The 20,629-nt window shown below is 45.7% G+C and overlaps 1 protein-coding gene across 2 annotated transcripts in view; it reads right to left on the bottom strand.

Annotated features, from left to right (window-relative positions):
- Fhl2 (four and a half LIM domains 2) overlaps positions 1 to 20,629 on the bottom strand; it is a 74,388-nt gene that overhangs the window by 44,442 nt on the left and 9,317 nt on the right. Inside the window, exon 2 of one of the 2 annotated variants that reach the window (XM_047523569.1) lies at positions 4,324 to 4,416. The exons of the other annotated variant lie outside the window; for it this stretch is intronic. The gene's annotated coding sequence lies outside the window, so the exon portion shown is untranslated. The remainder of the gene's footprint in view (positions 1 to 4,323; positions 4,417 to 20,629) is intronic. 2 annotated transcript variants of the gene reach the window in all.

The raw sequence follows: 20,629 nt of genomic DNA, 5'->3' as shown, positions 1-20,629 counted from the left end.
AAGGAAATGGACTTCATTCTCATAGGAAGAAAGAATTACAGCTGAGGTCGTCTTCTAAAGATAAAACTGTCTTCTTGGTTGGAGGGAACTGCTCTAGGTTAAAGATTAGTTCACAGAAGAAAAAAAATATATATCAGAATTAGTTTCCTGAACCAAGCTGTGATTGTAATAGGTTATTCGAGTTCTTATATTTTCACATTAAAAAATTGGAACCTTATAGTTGTACCTACTGCTGGGATTTGTTACATATTCATACATGCACACAGTACAACAGTATAATTTGGACAGTATCACTCCCAGCATTTATTTCAACTGTCCTCTAATTCTTTCGCCAAGCAACACGCCCTGTAACTTCTCCCTTGCCTGTGACCTGTCCAGGTCACCTAGCTGGGAAAGAGAGGAAAGGACATGTAGCCTGCGATTCTGGAAGCCTGGTTCCACCCACAGCCTCAGGATCCCCTGGAAACTTGTCAGAAGTGCACATTCCCAGGTGTACCTGCCTTCACCTGCCCTCCAGGTGATTCTGATGACTGAGTGCTCGGGAGGTCAAACACCCTTTGGGGATTCCAACGCAAGACGCAGTAATTTACTATAAACCTGCAAGGTGTCCAGTTTCAGAAGCAGGGGACAGACTAAACATAGACCAGACTCGGGAACTCTACCCTCCAGTTCATGTACTTCCTATTCTGTCCATTACTTCATGGGACGGAAACTGAAATTTTTCAGCATACAGTCGAAGCGATCCATCCAAATGATGCAATAAAATTCTTTCAGAGAACCCAAAGTGAAGGCAGAGCGACAGTCCGTGCTGCTCTCGACTGCCACCTCGTGGCGGGGTCGCTGCTTGCGGGAGGCTGGCGGTCTGGCCCACCTGTGCAGGGGGCGGGTAGGGGTCTCCTTGCACAGATGTTGTGGTCGCCCCAGGGGAACTAGGAGACCTCGTCGTCACCGGGAATAAATGGAACACATAAAAACAGGACCTAGTGGCCAGACTTCCCTACAGGGGTTACACACGGTGACCACTGCCTTGAAGATTTTTTAGATCACATTTGTTTCAGGATTCACACCAACAGTTCCTCCCCCTCAACCCTTGGGCAGGAAACTGGTGGATGATTCGCTCTTGATTCAGAGATAATCGTTTTTAATTACGTCACATAGTTGGAAGGTGAGTAAGTGTCTTAAGATCGTAAAAAGTGGTAGGAAGGGACAGCAGTCTTCAGTTCATACCCCTCCCCGCATCTGGGTCAGGAGGCAGGTCTCTGCGTGCCTTGGCGAGACATGGTACCAGAATCGAGTGTGGTGTCGCAGTAGGCTGGACCCACTCTTTCTAAAAGAACTTTTTACTGGAATCAAGCAGGAAAAATTCAGCAGGACTCTGTAGGTGGGGTGCCTACCTGCCTGCCCCAGAGTTTGTGCAAATGCAGAGCCCCAAGGCCTCCTTCAGCAAAGGAAGCCCACCTGGTTACAGCTGAGATCTCAGAGAATCTAAGCTTTTTCCCTTTGCCTGCCAGACTTTCAGGAAAAAAATCAACTCTCCATGAAACGCAAGCTCTGTGCCTCCCCTTCTGCCTGTCTCTGGTTAGGAGGAAAACAAGGCTTGGTTCTCTGCTGAGACACAAAGTTTCCATATCCCATTTGTTTGCTCTCTCTCTTTTTCATGAGCTGATTTAATGGATGCAAATAGTCAGTGTTGAAAGCTTCAAAACATGTCTGACTTGGAGCCAAATCCACAAACAACTCTATGATTCTGAATTTCCCATGGGTGGTTAGAGTCTACTTGGAGCATTGGACACAAGTTTCCACTGTGGCTTTGATGCCTCATTTAGAAAGGCTGTTTGGTAGCTGAGGACCAATGAAAGGAAGACAGCTGACACCCACAGTCCATGTTGGTCACTAAACATTCCCCCACTCTTTCAGATGAGGACTCTTTCTAAAGTAGACCCTGAATTTGCTTCTTGTATCTTGAAATTTTTTTTTAATTGACCCAAACGATTGTGCATCTTGAGATCTCTTTGTCTCTGATTCCAGTCCTTTTGTAAATAATCTACTCGTTTCTCTGCTTGCCTGATTTGTCAGTTCTACCCTCTTTTATCCTTTGTCAACTATTTCAAAACCCACTTAAAAGAAGTGTGACTGTCTGAGGTCATTGCAAACCTGGACAAATCCTGTTTCTGCGTGAACTCTGCTTCTCTAAGATACTTGAAAACCTTTTTACCTGTGGCCTTTGACGCTGCTTCTGGCATATCTGAAATAGAGCTTCATGTCTCATTTGGTTCCTCTGAATGTTTATTTAAACCACCCTGATTTCTGCTACTCGTCATGAATTAACTTTATGAGTAAATGCTGCAAGTTTAAAATCTCCGACTCGAGTTCTTTTGTACTATTTCCGCTTTGATCAAGGTCATTAACAGAAAATCGAATGTCTAGTTGGGCAGGGCGTGGGGCAGACTGGCTGGAGGGGGAGGGGGCTGAACTCAAAACCAGGAATTCCTCCAGAGTAGTGTCAGCTTTCTGTCACTCTGAAAAAATGCCTGAGATGATCAACTTTGAAAGAGAAAAGTTGACTTTGGCTCACGGTTTTGGAGGTTCCAGTCCATGACTAGGTGGCCGTATTGCTTTGAGCCTATGGTGAAACAGTATATTATAGCCAGGAAGCAAGAGACAGACAGAGAGCTGGAGAGCGGGGAGTGGGGGAGACTGAGATTCCACTATCACCTTCAAATGCCTGCCCTGAGTCACCCAAAGACTTCCCAAAAGGCCCCGCCTCCTAAAATTTCCACAACCTCTCCATAGGACCAAGCTGGGGCCTAAACTTGAACCACATGGGCTTTTAGGGACCTTTAAGATCCAGTCTTAATGTGTGTGTGACCACAGGTAAATCCTTCACCTTTTTGTGTCTTCTTACTCTGTGAAATAAAAGTTTTAATACCTCTCATCCTTCTTTTCAAGCATTATTTCAAATTACTTATTTTTTTCTCAAGCCATTTTTATGGTTCATTGGCAATTGCTAATCTTCTGGAATGTTTTCCTCTGCACTATGATACAGATTTGTGTGTGATGAAAGCTAGGCTTTAAGTTCTTCCAGAGAGCCTATTTAAGACTTTCTTTCATCTGTTTGAGAATGTGCTTTAAAATTGGGACTCAGACTCATGACAGAGCTTTCTGGAACTGTCGCACTTCTTTCTACATCATTGTAGTGGTAGTTGACTATTGAAATACCAGGAAAGAGTTCTGAAATGTCTCCTGCAAGTACTCTTTGCCAAAAATTTTTTTTTTTAATTAAAAATTCTAGGCCCTCCTAACTGTACAAATATTTCTGGAATCTTCTGCATCATTAGAGATACTGAGCAGTTACTCTAACATTGTCCCAAATTAGTCACCCTCTTCCCTGGAGGGCAAGATGGGGTCCCAGTGCAAAGCACCGTCTGTGCAAACATTTGTTTAGCTGTCTTTAAACTCAACAGGGCTTTCTAGTTTTCCTTTTCTTTTCTCTTTTGCCTTCTTCTCCACCATGTGAAATTGCATTTACACTTTGCACTTGGCCTGAAGGTAGCCTCTCTCCCTGGCCTTGTTAACAGGGTATGGACTCACTTCCTTCTCCCACCCTGCTGGATCTGAGTGTCTGTTTCCTCTGACGCTGTACCTCTCTTTGTCGCTTGCATTTACAGGTCACACTAAAGGTAGATGAAGAAAGTACACGAGAGATTTTCTTTTTTATAAGAATATGTTTGGAAAGTGACCGAGTCAGAGGGGCAGAGATGGAAACCCTGAACAAGGAGAGGGTCTCTCGGAGGCAGGCTCCTTTCTGCTCATGCTCAGTGGTCCCACGGGTTCTGCCTACGGTCGGTGGGGAAAGAACTCTTTTTGGTTTTGCTTTGGTGCTGGGGATTGAACCTGGGGCCTGGAGCGTGCTCAGCGTGCATTCTGCCACTGAGCCGCAGCCTCAGCCCTTCATCCTGGAACATTTGGAGTCTTTCCTGACTCTGTCCTTTCTGGAAAAAATCCTCCTTTCCTTTAGACCAGATAAACTACCTCCAGCACAGCGGCCCTGTGGGCGAGGCCAGCCTTGTTCCTGATGATTTCATGCTCTCTCCCTAACTCATAATGACAGGGGATGAGTGTGCGCTCCTCTAGGCAAGGATTAAGACATTGGTTTCTGTACTTGCAGGGCTTTGCAATTTGGTGACTATTGACTGAATTTAATTCAGATTTCCTGGAAATGCCCAAGCCGACATGAGGGAGGCTGTTCTACTTGCCCCGCTTCCATCAGGTCCATTTCCCACTCGGGCCGCTCAGTTCCCTGGGCTTTGCCTTGTCACTCACCTTGCAGACAACTTGAATCCCAGCAAAGCCGAAGGCTGGGGCTGTTAGCTGGCTCACTGGTGGAACGCTCTCCTCGCATCCAGAGTTGGAACCCTGGCACCACAAGGATAAATAGATAAAAGGAAAGGTGGAGGGTTTGACCTTCCAGAAGGCAGCAGATGTGGATATAGGAACTGCTGTTCCTGCAGTGAGAGAAGGGACCCCCCAGGTTGCAGCACCGGCAGGTGCTGGGAGGAGCAGAGAATGAGGCTGCAGGGACACCTACATGCAGAAGTTCCTGGGATCAGGCTTCTGCCTCCAAGAGGCTAGCCTTGCTTTGGTAGGGCAGGGCTGCTTCTCTTGACCCACTTCTGCTATCATTGCCTGTGCCTTGTCCCACCTCGGGCACACTGAGGGACTTCTTTGATGTCCCCAGCCTGCAAATGAACCCGTCTTTATTTTGGGGATAGGAATTCTTGTCTCTCAATTCTACAACTCTGTCTCTGCTGTACTTTTTTTTTTTTTTGGTAGGGGTGGGGTACTGGGGATTGAAATCAGGGGCACTGGACCACTGAGCCACATCCCCAGCCCTATTTTGTATTTTATTTAGAAACAGGGTCTCACTGAGTTGCTCAGCACCTCACTTTTGCTAAGGCTGGCTTTGAACTCGTGATCCTCCTGCCTCAGCCTCCCAAGCTGCTGGGATTACAGGCGTGCGCCACCGCACCCAGCTATAGCTCTGCTTTACTTCTGTAAGGAGGGTGCACATGATGGAGCCCGTTCCTACTTCCCTTCACCATACCTATGCTAAGCAAGGTGGGCTTACTTCGACTGGGAAACTAGTATAGTTTCTTCATTCACTCATCTTGTCAAGTACAAACATTCCCAAAGGTAGAACAGGCGAACAGATTTACACCTTGCTTGATTGTGTCATCCATGCCCAAGGAGATGACATGGTGATTTCCAGTCGCACAGTCCTGTGACTTAAACATCAGCAGGCTGTCTTAGAGCATTTCCAATCCAGACCGGAGCCAGCACTTCAGCATTTGCAGGAACACAGCCTTCATTTTAACAGAGGTACACCTTTACCCACCAGTTGGGTTTGCAGTGAGCATTAGTTTATTTTGGTCATTTACAGGTGATGTGTGCAAGTGGAGAAGGAAGCAGCTCCTGGCTTGGGTGGAACTAATCGGGCTGTTAGTCAATGAATAGAAACCCACAGGCAAGGATTTGGCTCTGGAATATCTCCCAAAAGTTCTTGTGTTAAAGGCTTGGTCCCCGGCTTGGCGCTATTGGGAACTTTACCAGGTGGGGCATAGTGGGAGGCCCCTAGGTCATTGTATGCAAAGCATCAAAGGGATTGGGAGACTCAGCCCCTCCTCTTCCTTTTTCTTTTATCTGGGCCACAAGGTGAGCGGCTCCACTACATGTTCCCTGTCATGCACTATAAGCTGCCTTGCCACAGGCCCAAAGCCAAAGGGCCAATCAGTCATGCACTGAAACCGCCCACACTATGAACCTCTCTCTTTATAAGTTGATTTGCTCAGGTATTTTGTTACAGTACTGGAAAGCTGACTAACACATCTGTTCCTCATCCTGGAATGTGGAGTTTAGAAGACCAATATTCCTTATCACGATTCCACCATTTTTTTTTCTTATTATTTTTTGACTGCTGATAGGGTACATTTTTGGTATGGGAAAGAGAGACAAGAATGGGTTTAGATTCGAGGTCCTGGAAGATGAATTTCCTCCCCTTTCTATCTGATACTCTAGGAGCAGAAGCAGTGTTAGAGGACTCCATATCTAACATGGTGCCACCAGGCAGCAGCTGGCAGAGGAGACGAGGCAGAGTGGGGGCAGCTCAGAGCTCTCTCTGTGGGCAAGAAAGCCATGGAGGGGGTGGTAGGAGGACTGAGGGGGCCTGTGGCCCAGAGGGAGAGAATACCTGTGTGCAACAGGTTTTCCGACACAGAGGTGGTGCCTTAGAGGCCTGCTGGGTGAAACAGTCTCTACAGGAACAAAAGAAGACCATCCACAGGAAAAACAAAGGAAGCTCGGGTTTGGGAACTCTGCCAGGAGTCTGCATTTGGTTAGTTAATGTATGTGCTCAAACAAAGCACTCGATATGATTCACCTGCCAGTTCCCGGATGTCGGGAATAGCCTCAGGAGGAAGATGACGTTACCCCTAAGCTCTCCCAAGACCCCTACTTGGCCCCAGCCATTCCAGGTCAGGCCCTGGCTGACACACGAGCCCAGAAAGATAACCAGGTAGGGCAGGGAGAGAGTGTGCTGGCTTCCGGCCAAGCCCCCACACTGATGGTTAATTTAAAATTTTTGTTCAATAGAGTCGTAAATGGAATTTGGTGCCTGTTGAAATATATGTAAGTGCTGAAGGCCAGTCAAAACTGCCATGCCCTTTACTGTGGAGAGTCCTGTTTCTGATGTAAACAATGAGATATTGTTGTTCCAAGGCCTGGCTAGTCTCTTTGTTCCAGAAAGAGGTGTGAGAGGCACTGATAGAAAACCCATCCTGGGGCCGTCTCAGGGCCGTCAGGGACTCCGGCAGGGTCCCAAGCTGCCTGGGTGAATCAAACTGGAATAGCATGCGCCTGCACTTTTCCATGCTTCGTCACCACAAGGCACACCGTCGGTGCCTGGGAATCCGCCCCGGTGTCTCTGCCAGGAGAGCAAGCCGACGCCTGCCTGGTCCCTCCACCAGGGCTTGTGCCAAGCCAACCGGAATGAAGGGACGTCGCAGAGGATCAGGGACCCCAGCTCAGTTACTGTGTGCACTCAGCTAGAGCTGGAAGCAAAGTCCGCAGTCCCGAAGGAGGCAGTACCCCGAGTTCAGGGGTCGCACAGGGTCGGGACACAGGAAAGCAGTTTGCTGACCTCAGCCCAAATCAGAATCCGATTCAGAGCAGGAGGTGGGAGTGAGAGTTTTGTCTCCCAGATGGAATCAGGGCGAGGCCTTAGAGGCAGCTTCACCCAGGGAAGAAACCCTGGGGAGTCTTAAACCTGGGGCGACTTGACTGGAAATATTTCCTTTCCCAGTCTTGATAGTGACAGGGGCACGTTGCTGGTACTGCAGATCGCCCCAGAGAGCCACAGAATGAATCGCGTTCTCTTCTGTGCATCTGGAGGGTCCAAGAGTGGTCTTCAGGCCGTGGGGGAGGAGAGGGTTAAACTGAAATTGAGTCCATTTGGATCAAGTGTCTATTTTAATCAAACGTCTCCTGTGGCACCTGTCCCTCGGTAGGTCTTACTCGGAATGTTGGAAAGCTACCTGCTAGATTTATTAGGGCCATGCCTTTTGAAGTCGACTTTGACTTCTAATCTCTGGGAAACATGTCACATATGCCGTGAATTGGTGGCAGTGTCCAAAACCAACAATTGGGCTTGTGCTGCTCAGGCAAGGATTCTTGGCGCAGACGATGGAAGGGAAGTGTGTGGTATGCCCGACTTCTTGTATCAGCTTGTTTTTCTATTGTGCTGGCAACCAGAGGGGTCCACATAGGTGGACAAAAATGCCGCAAGATTGAAGGCGAGGAGTGGCGGGATGAATAATCCTATCAAAACACGCTAACAGTGCCACAAAGCCAAGCACAGGCAGCGGCTGTTACAGCCTCCAGTGGTTAGAAAACCCTCACGAAAGAAACAGGCTTTAATTCTTGCTGAAAGCCACACACTGCATGTCAAATCAACTTCAGCGAGACACCATGGGACAGGTTACAGAGAAGGTGTTTACAATTCTTGGTATGGTTTGGATCTGGAACGTGTCCGCCCCAAACTCACATGTTGAAAGCATGATCCCCAATGTAGCAAGGTGCAGAAGTGGGACTCTGATCTTTTCAGTGGATTAATCCACAATGCACTGGATTAATCCACTTGGTGAATCAGTCCATTAACCACTGGGAGGTGGGACCTCACTGGAGGAAGTAGGTTACTGGGGCATGTGCAGCAAGGGCTTTTCTTCACCCAGCTTCTTCCTGTCTCTGCGTCTCGGCTGCCATAAGCCCAAAGCTTTCCTCCACCACACCCTTCTGCCATGATGTTTCTGGCTTGAAACCAGACTACTATGGACCGAATCCTCTTAAGCCATGAGCCGAAATAAAATTTTCATCTTCTAAGTTGTGCTTGTCAAGTATTTTGGTCAGAACGACCAATTCTGTTCCCAAGGTACATTTCATCCTTTACAACACCTCTGCCATTTTGACCCTAAACATGTAGCTGGGTTATTTAATCCTCATGCAATCCAGAGGGGGAGGCGAACAATAATACGAGTCACTGCAAAAGAATTCCAATTTATTGGCACAATGCCACCTCTGCTTTAGAAGTTCAGGTCCATTTGTTCTAATTTCAGTTCTAAAACTGATCCTAAAATTAAGGCAGACTGACATCCAGTCTATTCCAAAGTGTTCACAAAATTAAAAGATATTAGCACAATTTCCTAGTACTGTCTTTGAGTTAATTTTAAAATTCAACTTTTAAAAATAAAATAAATTATATGTGGAAAGCCTGGGTTCAAATTTCCACCCAACCAACTCCTCAAATTATAACTTTAGAAAGAGTATTGTCAATGATCAATGCTGTCACATTTAGGGTTAATTTTAAAAGAAAAATCACAATTATTGTACAATATTTCTTTCTCATTAATTCTTTCCCAGTACAGTTTAATAAACCATATGCCTTATTCTGGGTTCTAGTTAGAATATTTTTTTTTCCTGGTGTACCCAGAATGCTGAACTTTGAAATGAATAAGATGTGACCAATTCTGGAACTCAGGGCTATTTTGAGATGAAACACTCATCTAGAGTCCTGATCCTAGTGATCAGGGGGTGTAGGGTGGCCAAGAGGAAGCTATTAAGAAGGATCTTGTTATTTGCTAAGTGATTCATCCTCACAGATGAATAAATCTGTCTAATCTTTATGGAACTTAAGGTCTAGCCTCACCAGAGGGAGGGAGCCAGGTGGGTAAAGATGGAATCCCAACAAGTTCTGATCAGGGTTAAGATAAGGAAAGTATATCCCATTTGTAGGCATGTATCTGAAAGAACTGAAAACAAGTTTCCGAGAAACATTCACCCATGTCCACAGCAGCAGGGTTCACAACAGCCAAAAGGTGAATAAAATTCAAGTACCCATAGGTAGACGAATAGATAAACCAAATGTAGTATGTACATACAAATGGAATATTATATAGTCTTAAAAAGAAGGAAACGCTGATATACGCCACAGCATAGATGACACTTGAGGACACTATGCTAAGCACTCTAAGCCAGTCACAAAAGCCAGAAAGTGTCAAATTCTTATTGACTGGAAGTAGAATGGTCGTTTATAGGAGCTAGAAGGAGGAGGGAATAGGAAGTAGTTGTTTAAAGGTTAGAGAGTTCCATTTTTGTGAGATGAGTAAGTTCTGGAGATTGATTACACATTAGTTTATTGCATATAAATGCTACTGAACTGGACATGAAAAGATGATTAAGATGGTAGGGAAAAAGAGATATAGCAAATGTATGTGTAGGAAGTCTGAAGACCCAGGAAAACTCTCAACCCAACTTGTGGGTTGGAGATGGTTAGTTTTACCTGTTAACTTGACTGGGCCATAGGCTGCCCAGATATTTGGTTAAACATGATTCTGGTGCTTCTGTGAGGATGTGTCAGGATGAGAGTAACATTGGAATTGGTAGATGGCATAAAGCAAGTGACTCTTCACAGTGTGGGTGGGTCTCACTCAGTTGAAGGACAAATAGAGCTAAGGCTGACCTGCCTCCAGTAAACAAGAATTCTTCTGCCCGACTTCCTCCAAGCTGGGACATTGGATTTTCTCTGCCTTCAGACTCAAAGTGAGGCATCAGCTCATCCTGAGCCCTTAGCCTGCCAGTCTTTAGATGCGAACGACCTCATCAGTTCTGCTGCTCTGAGACTTTTGAACTTGGACTAGAACTAAATCATCCATTCTCATGGGTCTCCAGCTTGCCCACTTACTCTGCAGATCTTGATGCTTGTCATTTTTCATAATCCTGTGAGCCTGTGTGTGTGTGTGTGTGTACACACAGCTGTCCCTCAGTCTCCACAGGGGACTGGTTCCAGGACCCCACAAATTCCGACATTTGCTGATGTCCCAGTCTCTCTCGTACAGTGGTATAGTATTTGCATATAATCCGCACACACCCTCCTGTTTACTTCATCTCTTGATTACTTACAATACCTAATACATAAAAATGCTATTGAATGAAGTTCAATATAATTGTGTAATTGTTACACTTCAGGGTTTAGGGAGTACTGACAAGGAACGGAAGTTTATGTGGAGGCAGTACGGAAGTGAGTTCAAAAATATATTTTCAATCATGGTTGGTTGAATCCATGGTTGGGGGAACCCAAAACCCAAAGATACAAGGGTCATAGACACCCCCCACCAGCAACAGAATCCTGGAAGGGGTGCCATCTGACCTGAGCTCGACAGAGGGTCAAGAGGTAACCAGTTGGGTAGCACAAAAGGGACCCCAAGACCCAGTGCCACCTCTAGGACTCTTCAGGACCTGGTGTGTGGTTCAGTACTCAGGGCCAGGGATGAGGCTGGAGAGAAGCAGAACTTCAGGACACAGAAAACTTTATGCACCACACTGGGGAGCTACCTCCCTCCCATAGGCCAGCATGTCCAGTCCGGTCTGCAGACTGCAGTGTGGACAAGGGGCTATACCCACAACACACAGGGGCAAACCCTCCAGGTCAAGGGCAGGTGGGGCTGGTACTTCCCAGGTGAAACAAAGTTGAATGGTTTTCTTTACCGAAGGATTTCTCAGAGCCCTTAAGGAGCCAGGGTGCTGCAGGAGCTTCGGGAGGGCTCAAGTATTTCAACGCAGACCTCTCCCTGTCTGACGGACACCATGGAAGGAAGCCGGTTTCCAAGTGCTGTCGCGAGTTTGGAGGTCATTTAAAGGGGAAAATGTGGGACAGACATGGCCAGGGCTTTTTTTTGGAGGATGAATCTGGATCAAGTATAGGAATACACCTGGGGCTCGGTTTGGAGGCCGGGGTTGCCGTGATGTGCTGTCCAGAGCCCCTTGAGTGCCCGGGAGGGTGGCCCTCGCTCCTGGGGCTGCAAGCCTCGTTCTCCTGGGGTGTCCCCAGCAACAGGAGAGAGCGCCACCAGGCTGGGGCACGACTGGAGTCCTAGGAGGTGCCCTCCTGAGCACCTCCCCATCCCTCTTCCGTTCTCCGCCTTCTTATTAGAGACACTTTCTCAATACTCAAGCTGCTGCAAATCCAGCTGCCTGCCACCAGCAGAAGTGGTTTCTTTTTTTTTCTTTTCCTTTCTCTCCTTTTTTTTTTATTTTTGAGCAGGGGTCTCACTATGTTGCCCAGGCTGGCCCTGAGTTCCTGCTCTCAAGTGACCCCCACTCCCCCTTAGCCTCTTGCGACTACAGGCACGATTTTTAAAAGTTGTACAATCGATAGAAATTTTGACCCCTGCTTGGGTATGGACGACCTAGCCTGCTGGCCAGGTCATCTGAAGGTGTTATTATCAGGAAAAGAGAGAGAGAGGAAAAAAATATTAAAAAGCAAGTTTGTGATGAGGGTGAATCCGTTTTTGAAAGGGAAGTGCCTGGGGACCAGCCATCCAAATAGAGGAATTTCCTCAACTTGTACTAACATGAGATTCAGCGGGAGAGAAGAGAGGGCGGTGCTGCAGATGGAGGGGCCTTTTGCCACGTGGAGGCTAAAAACTAGTGGAGCAAAAACGTGAAATAATGCAAGAAACCCGTCAAGTGAGTGACATCCTGCAAGAGAGTGAGGATGGTCAGGAGGGGTCAGAGGTCAGTTCCAGGAGGTTGATGGGCAGGTGGGGGAGGGAGTGTCCCTACAGCTGGCTGAAAAGGAAGCTCTCAATAAAGGATAAGCAGAGCCAGGAGAGAGGGTGGGGAAGCCAATGGCTAGCGTATATCCAGAGGAGAGGCCAGATGCTCCTGAGAGTCCATTTGGTGTGGCAACATCATGGTTGTTATCATGGTCACTTCTGAAATATGTTGCAGTGGAATGATGGGGCCAGAAGCCAAATTCCAGTAGGTTGGAGGTCAATGTCAATTGAGGACATGGAGAAGGTGCTGTAAGAAGCCTAATGGGGTAAAGGGAAGCAATATAACAGGGTTGGACAGATCAGGAAACCAAGGCCCAGAGAGGTTCAACAATGTCCCCAAGACCAGAATGAACGGCGTAGCTAGGATTCAAATCAGGAGAAAGTTAGATTAAAAATCTGCTCATGTTTCCTGGGTCTTTGGTTCTAATTTTGCCTTAGTCTAGTCTTTCCCTTAACCAGCCTGCAACCTGATAAGGGCTGGGACCTCCCAGACACCAATTAACCCATTCATATATAAAAACATTCAACAATTCTGGAGACTCCAAGATTTTAGGTGCTGAATACCAGGAAACTCAATGAAGACTCAATATTTATTTTACAGTATCAATGGCTTCTTCATGATTCCTTGGTAACCTGTGACTTAGGACTTTCTCTGATTTAATTGTAGTCTAAGAGATGTTGTCTTCCACACCCTTTGATCCAGAAAGTTATGGTTGTATATATTTGTTGTACACAAAGATACACAGATATTAAAGCATTGTTTTCAGTAGTAAAACATGGGTGATAACTCAACATCTGTAGATGGGAAAGAGTGGAACGAATCATTCACCCATAGAGTGGAATTCTATGCAGCTGCAAACAGTGCTAAGTGAAAAGAGTAACATGAAAATCATTATCACCATTTGTAATAAAAGAGCACATTTCCATTACATAGTCATGTACCACCAAACACTGTTTTGGTCAATGACGTTCATTTATACACTATGGAGATAAGATTAAAATGAAGCTCAAAAATTTCTATCACCTGGTGATGTGGTAGTCTAACATCATACAAAAGCCTAGCATATGAAATTGTATATGGTGCCTAATAATCATGACAGTATATGACTGTAACTGTTTATGCTTTTACTATAATAGACTTTTTACCACTACTGTGGCATGTCCTCCTGTCATGAAAGTCTCCTGTCAAACGATACACTGTGGCTCCCTGGAGCAGCCTCAGCCACTGCCTGCTGACTTGTGTCACCATCTCTTGTGCTTGATTTAATACCCTGCTGTTTTGTCCACCCAGCTTGAGAACAACAGGCTATCCTACAGAGTCTAGGGGTGTGGTGGTCTCTGCTCTCTAGGTTTGAGCGAGTGCGCAAGGATGAAATTGCCCTGCAGTGCGTTTCTCAGAACTCTTCCTGATGACGTCACATGTAGCTGGCTGTCTAGAAGATCTTTGGAGGGACAGGCCTGCCCTCGTCAGCAGGAATTGTTCTGGGAGCACCGGAATGGAAGCTGGGAGAAGACTGATTTTCATGTCTCCTTTTTTCCGTTTTGAATTTTACACCATGTGTGTTGATTATTCAGTTAATAAATAAAATAAACATCTGGCATGTTTTGTCACAGCAAAGGCTGTTTAAATAATGCCTTCAAGTCATAGAATTTGGTAGCGCTTGGAAGCAGAGGCTGTAGGTAGCTTCACAAGTCAGTGGAATCATCCATGTGCAAGAACAAAAACTTATGCGTGTGAAAATCACATTAAAATGTGTTGGGAAAATGAACCTTGTGAAAAGCTGCTCCTAAAATAGAACTTAAAGGGGAAAAGAAAAGGAAAAAAAAGAAGCAAAGCAAAGCAAATGCCTTCAAAGCACAGAGATTTGTGTACCTCTAGTTCATTCTGTGCTGCTCTAACCCCAGGTTAGGCAGTGGGCTGTCCTTTGAATAGAACCATCCTTCATGGTAAGAGTACCACATATGGTAAAATTATCTAGAGTATTTAAGCCAAAAAAATGCATCTTTGCTGGGGTGTCACTCAGTGGTAGAGCCCCTTGCCCAGGTAGCGTGAGGCCCTAAGTTCCATCCCCAGTACTGCAAATAAATAAGTCTATCTATCTATATTAGACTCATTATTTTATTATACAATGGGGATAAATGGGGACTATTAAGTAGAATCAAAACTGTACTGAGAATCAAAAAGCAATCAATTTCAAGTTTAACTAAACTAGCTTTTCCCAACCTTTTCTTCCCCTCCACATCCCTTTAATGTTATTAAAGATCCCAAAGGACTTCTGTTGATGTGGGTTGCATCTACTGATATTTACTAGAGTGAAAATGAAAACTTAGAAACTAAAAAATAATAATGCATTTAAAAATAGCCATATTAAGCCATGTTACCGTAAATTATTTTTAATAAAAATAACTATATTTTCCCACACTAAACAACTAGTGAAAATGAGTGGCTTGGCTTTATACTTCTGCAGATCTCCTTAATATTTAGCTCAGTAGAAGAACCTGGAGAGCTAGACCCTTCTGTCTGCTTCTGCATTCAACCCATTGAGGTACGTGGTGTGGCTCGGATATGTGGTAAGAGCACAGAGGTAGAGCCCTTGCCTAGCATGTGCGAGGCCCTGGGTCTGATCCCCAGTCTCTCCAAAAACAAAATCAAACATATTCATATATATATAAAGGAAATGCGGATATGTAATGTGTTAGAACTGGCCCAATTCACAGCCCACGACTGAGATCCATTCCATGTCCCCCTCTTCTAGCTCCGAGCTTTCCTTGGTTCACAGACTCATTAATCTCCATCTTCATGTGGACCTGGTGTACTCCCTGTGTGTGTCTGCTCAAATACCCCTTTTTTATGAGGACACTAGTAATACTGGGTTGGGGTATACTGTAATGACCTCATCTTTACTAATTATACCTGTAACAATCCTATTTCCAAATAAGGTTTCACTCTGAGTTATTGAGGGTTAGGCCTTCAACATATGAACCTGAGCAGAGGCATGTTCAATCGATAGCCTATTTAGTAATAATAGGAGCAGCTTATTCATAACCAATGGTAGCATGAGAAAGAATCTAATGGACATGGCACAGAAAGAGGGATGACTCAGGGAGGGACTGGAGGGGCAAGACTTTGGAGAAGAGGGATAGTGTGTCTCTCAAAGCGACCAAGCCATTCAGCTCTAGGGGCTCCATCCAGACCCTGAGCATGGGACCCCTGGAGTTTTACAGAACCAGTGGCAACCCAGTGTCCCTGTGCTCCTGTACTACACAGGCCAGATTCATGGGAGAGATGTAGATTAGGGTCAGATTCCATGTGGTACAGATATCCCCTGGAAAACAGGGCTATCCAGTGGGAATCCAGTACGTACAGTTCCAGTCCATCACCACCAACTTTTCACTAGCTTGGAGGGATGGGCAGATTCTCGTGGTATGCTTGGGAGGATCCTGTCAAATTTGGTTTGGTGCCAGTGATGTGGAGCTTTGTGGTGGTAGTCTGCTGTGCTCGAGGTTATGGATCGGGTTCCAGAGCCAGTGGTTCAAATGCCTAGTCCTTAGATGGTGGGTGTTGGGTAGGCTATTCCTAACTTTGATTGGCCTTCCATATCTGTGGGTTCCACATCCAATGATACAACCCTCTGCAGATCAAAAATATGTAAAAAAGCATTTCAAAAACTTCCAAAAAGCAATACTGAATTTGAATGTGCTGAATATTATGCTGGTACCATGGGAATGAAGTACTGTGTAGGCATTACATTAGTTATAAGTCCTCTAGAGATGACTTAAGTTCATGAGGATGTGCATAAGTTATATGAAAATACTATGCCAATTTTATATAAGGAACTTGAGCATTCATGGATTTTGGTATTCTTGGGGTTCTGGAACCCATTTCCTGTGCATACCAAGGGACAATTGTACTATACAGAAAGCCCGATGAGCTAAGATATCATCTTAGCTCATCTAAGATAAAGAAAATGAACACAGTTTTCTGATCAACAAGACAAAATTATCCTACCTCATTGCTTGAGGTCATAACTGTCACATCAAAGCATGTCTACCAGGGAGAAGGCACAGTTGCATGCTGGGCTCACAAAGCACAATCCTTACCATCAGGGACTCAACTTTCTAGGATTTAGTTTTCTACATCTGCTTCTTTGATTTAATAGAAAACATGCCTCTATTTCCTCATCGTGCTATTTTATATTTACATCAGCATTCAGCAGTAAGTCCTTTTGTTCCCTCGGCTTTTTGTCCCCTTTGGGGTCCTGTAGTGTGTGCCTTGGCAACAGAGCCCAGAGTTGTTGCCCCAGTGAAGGAAGACAGTGAGGGCGGCTCTCCCTGGCCCTTGTGCGGGTCCACCAACCGGATGCTGGCTCGGCAGTGACCCAGCGTCAGGGTGGAAAAGTCAGAGTGAAAACAGCTGTTTGGCTTACAGATGTGTGGGTTAGCTCAGGTTTGTAACGTGTTTGCTTTTCTGCTCTGGGTTTTCAGTATGCCAATGTCATGGGTGAGGACAGGGGTGGCCTCCCCTGTGACCTCTTTCCAGTGTCTGGCTTTCTCAAGTTGGCAGCCCGCTGGGTGTGGAGATGAACAGCTGGTGCCTGTGGACGCAGGGGCCCCGTGAGGAAGGATGGTTGGTCCTTCCCAGAGAAAGCAAAGCCACTGAGGAAGTACGCCTGCGGGGGAACAAGGGGTCACTCAGAAGACAAATATTTTCTGCTTGATTTATAGTTTCCTCCTGCTTTGATTTACTTTTTAATTACAGAATTATAGCTCTAGATGACACATGATCTACAAACCAAACCGCGAGCCACAAGGAGACATAGTGACAATTAAAATTAATTTTCAGATAACATTTTTGCCCTGACAGATGTGACCTATCATTAACAACAAATCTCTCCAGATGAAAAGAATCTAAATTAAAAACTGCAGTTTAACTGCGCCTCCACGTTGTGTCTTTAGGTCATTTTTTGTGTTCTCTTTCATTGATTGGTTGATTGAATGAATGAGAAAATGAGTGTCTAGGTCAGTTATGGTATAGATCGCTTTGGCCAAGATACCGAATCATTGCAGAATGACTATTTTTCAAACTGATATTTTCACTCAACAAACCTCGTGTCGCATAGCTAACTAGGAAACTAGAATAAGGCTGCAGTCAACAATGCCACAACTCCAATTTTCTCTCCCACTTCTGGTCCCTTCCTGCAGCTCTGATCACCTGGGAATCAAGCAATGTCCCCTGGACACATGGGAGCACATGGCGGTGGTGCTAGGACCTGGGGAAACTCTTCTCTTCCACTCCCTGATCTTTGCTCCCAGAGGAATGAGGGGCTTCTGGATTTTACCACAGGAGGGAGACCATCAGTGATACTCAGAGGTCAGAAGAACCCAACAAAACAACGGTGTCTCCCACAAGGGCAAGACTCCACATTTGGAATGATTCGAAATCACAGCCCGACTTTCTGTTATTGGAAAGTCACTTAAACATTTCAGAACATACTTCATAAACTCTATCAATGGCCCTTTATAAGTGTAAATTTGTGCATTGTAGAAGGGAGGCGAGTGAAACACAAAGAGAGGAAGGACTTGCTGGAGACCTCAGCAAAACAGTGACAATACCAGGAAGAAACCTTTACTTGTAGCAGTGTTTCAGTATTTTTAGCTAATCAATGGACAACACCTGCTCTTTTTGTTTTTCCTTTTAAATTTAAGGCCACAGCCATTGAGCAAGTCACCATATTTCTGTGGGAAGAGGGTTTGTCCTTTATCGTTCTATCTTGCCCTCTGGTTAAAGGGTATTTGCTTTCCACACTGTTTCATAGTCTGGGAATATCTTTCCTGCCGGATGTGATGTTTTACCAATTGCATTAGTCAAAGTGCTCTGGGCTCTTAGAAAAAGACTCTCTACTCCCATAAGAAAAAGGGAAGAGAGGAATTTTCCAGCTTTCTGGAAAGGCAATGTGTGTTCTGTCTTAGCCACTTACTGTCATTCCCTCGTCCCACCCCAAACAAGTCAGTATTCATTTTTGATGTCTCAAAGCAATTGCATCCAAGTTACCTCAACCAAGCTCCATAATTCAAGCCAAAAGTAACCAAAACGGGAATGAAAAACATATGGTAAGGAATGGAAACAGCATGTCTACTCAAGTACCTTTGCAGTTTGCTCCCCTCTGCTTCCGGACATCCTCCTGAGGGTCACTCCCTTCCGCTCTGCATGAGGGTCCCCTTCTCTCCCCTCCCCCATAGCAGTCACAGAAAGCCTGCCTTTGATGTGGGATCTACCCTTCCCAAATCTACCTTCTGCCCAATCACAGGAAAAAGCTGGAAGCGCCCACCCCCAGCTGCAGAGACCCTGAAACAATGAAGAAGAAGAGTCAAATCTTGGACTGGGATATTTTCCACTTATTTTGTGGCACAAAGGGAGGTGCATCAGAACACACACACACACACACACACCACCTGGCACTCCCACATTTAGGCATGAATTAGGCTGGGCCACAGATGCTGCAGAAGAAGCTGGCATTGCTAATAATTAACACTGCTGCTTTTAAGCTTCTCAGACGTCGCTGCTGCCATGACCATACAATTTTTGGTGATAGGTGTACGGTTTCGGTGTTCTTTATTTTTCCTTTTCGATAAAGAGTCATGTCGATAGAATGGATCAAGCAGGAAAGCATTTTATCAGCTCTGGCTTCAAGGATGCATTTCTGCCATCTGCAGAGGGAGGATGCCTGAGAGGCAGGAGGAGGAAGATGCAGGCAAGAGGAAAAGGGAAACCTGCAGATGCAGTTCACAGCAGGGGGTCGCACACCCTGGGACAGGCAACCTGCACTGGGAAGTGCAATTTTACACCACAACCCCTTCCACGCCCCCTCCCTCTGCAATGAAAGAATTCTTATCCTTGCTGCGGGAGCAGCAAGGCTGCGATTTGTTTTTCCTATATAGGTGATCTAACTTAGGAATATTCTGGCCTCCCTATGCCAAACTGATTTCATAGCTCACTATGCAGCATCAGACTGAGATGGTTGCCAGACTTTTTTTTTTTTTTTTTATTGGTACTGGGGATTGAACCCTGGGGCGCTTAACACTGAGCCACATCCCCAGCCCTTTTTATATTTTATTTAAAGACAGGGTCTCGCTGAGTTGAGAGGCTTAGGGCCTTACTAAGTGGCTGAGTCTGGTTTTGAACTCATGCTCCTCCAGCCTCAGTCTCTCGAGCTGCTGAGATTACAGGCGTGCAGCACCGTGTCCTGGGTAAGTGGTCGAACTTAAAACTCAGATGTGGAAGGACTCCTTATGAACTTGAGCGGTGGACGCAGAGCAGAAAAGCAGTCCATCTTAAGACAATGTCACAAAAGCAGAGCAGGCTAGCAGTGGGGACCGCAGTTCCCGGATGTCAATAGCGTATTGGGGAGGCACTCTGGCTTCCCACCTGAGGACTGTGGAAAGCAGGTTGCAGGCAAGCCTATGGAGGTTGAATTCTCTCTCTACACTCTTACGCTTGCACCCAAGACAGCTCTACGTTGGGTCTTGGTGCCTATGTTATGAGACTTGGACCCAGAGATGGGATCTGCCTCTAGCAGAGACACCAAGGACTCGGTTACACCTATGGAACTGACAGTCACACATAGCTTCATGATGGGGACATGTTCTACAAACTACATCATTAGGCAATTTTATCTTTGTGTAAACGTCATAGCATGTACTTACCCAAATTTAGATGGGCTGGCCTGCTACGCACTCATGCTGTGTGATACAGCCTGTGGCTCCTAGGCTACAGACCTGTATAGTGTGTCAACTATTATGGTTTGGATGTGAGGTGTCCCCCAAAGCTCATGTGTGAGACAATACAAGAAGGTTCAGAGGAAAGTCTTAACCCAATTAGTGAATTAATCCCTGATGGGATTAACTGATGGTAACTGAAGGCAGGAGCGGTGTGGCTGGAGGAAGTGGTTCATTGGGGCCGTGACTATGGAGAGTGGAGTCTCTCTCTCTGCTTCCTGATCACCATGTGAGCGGCTTCCTCTGCCACACTCTACCTCCATGATGTTCTGCCTCACTTCAAGCCCTGAGGAATGGAGCCAGCTGCCTATGGATTGAGACCTCTGAAACCATAAGCCCCAAAGAAACTTTTCCTCCTTTACAGTTGTTCTGGTTGGGTCCTTAGTCATAGTAGAGAAAAAGATGACTAAAACATTATTGTAGTGAATTCTGTAGGTGAAGGTCACTTGTTATTTAAGACATCAAAACATTGAGAAAGTGGAATAAATAGGGGCTGGGTCATAGGTCAGTAGTAGATTTCCTACCTAGCAAATGCACAGGCCCTGGGTTTGATCCCAGCATTACAAAGAACAAAAAACAAAGCAAAACAACTGGGTAATGAGGAGTATTTTAGCTGTTTTATAACCTCATGGAACCACCGTCACAGAAAATCGTTATGTGACACTAATCGTATTGATGAAAGTGCTCTC

The sequence above is a fragment of the Sciurus carolinensis genome, chromosome 13 (assembly GCF_902686445.1).
Source record: "Sciurus carolinensis chromosome 13, mSciCar1.2, whole genome shotgun sequence".
NCBI classification, from domain to species: Eukaryota; Metazoa; Chordata; class Mammalia; order Rodentia; family Sciuridae; genus Sciurus; species Sciurus carolinensis.
Note: the sequence above shows the minus strand (reverse complement) of the source record. Positions and strands in the feature narration are given on the sequence as shown.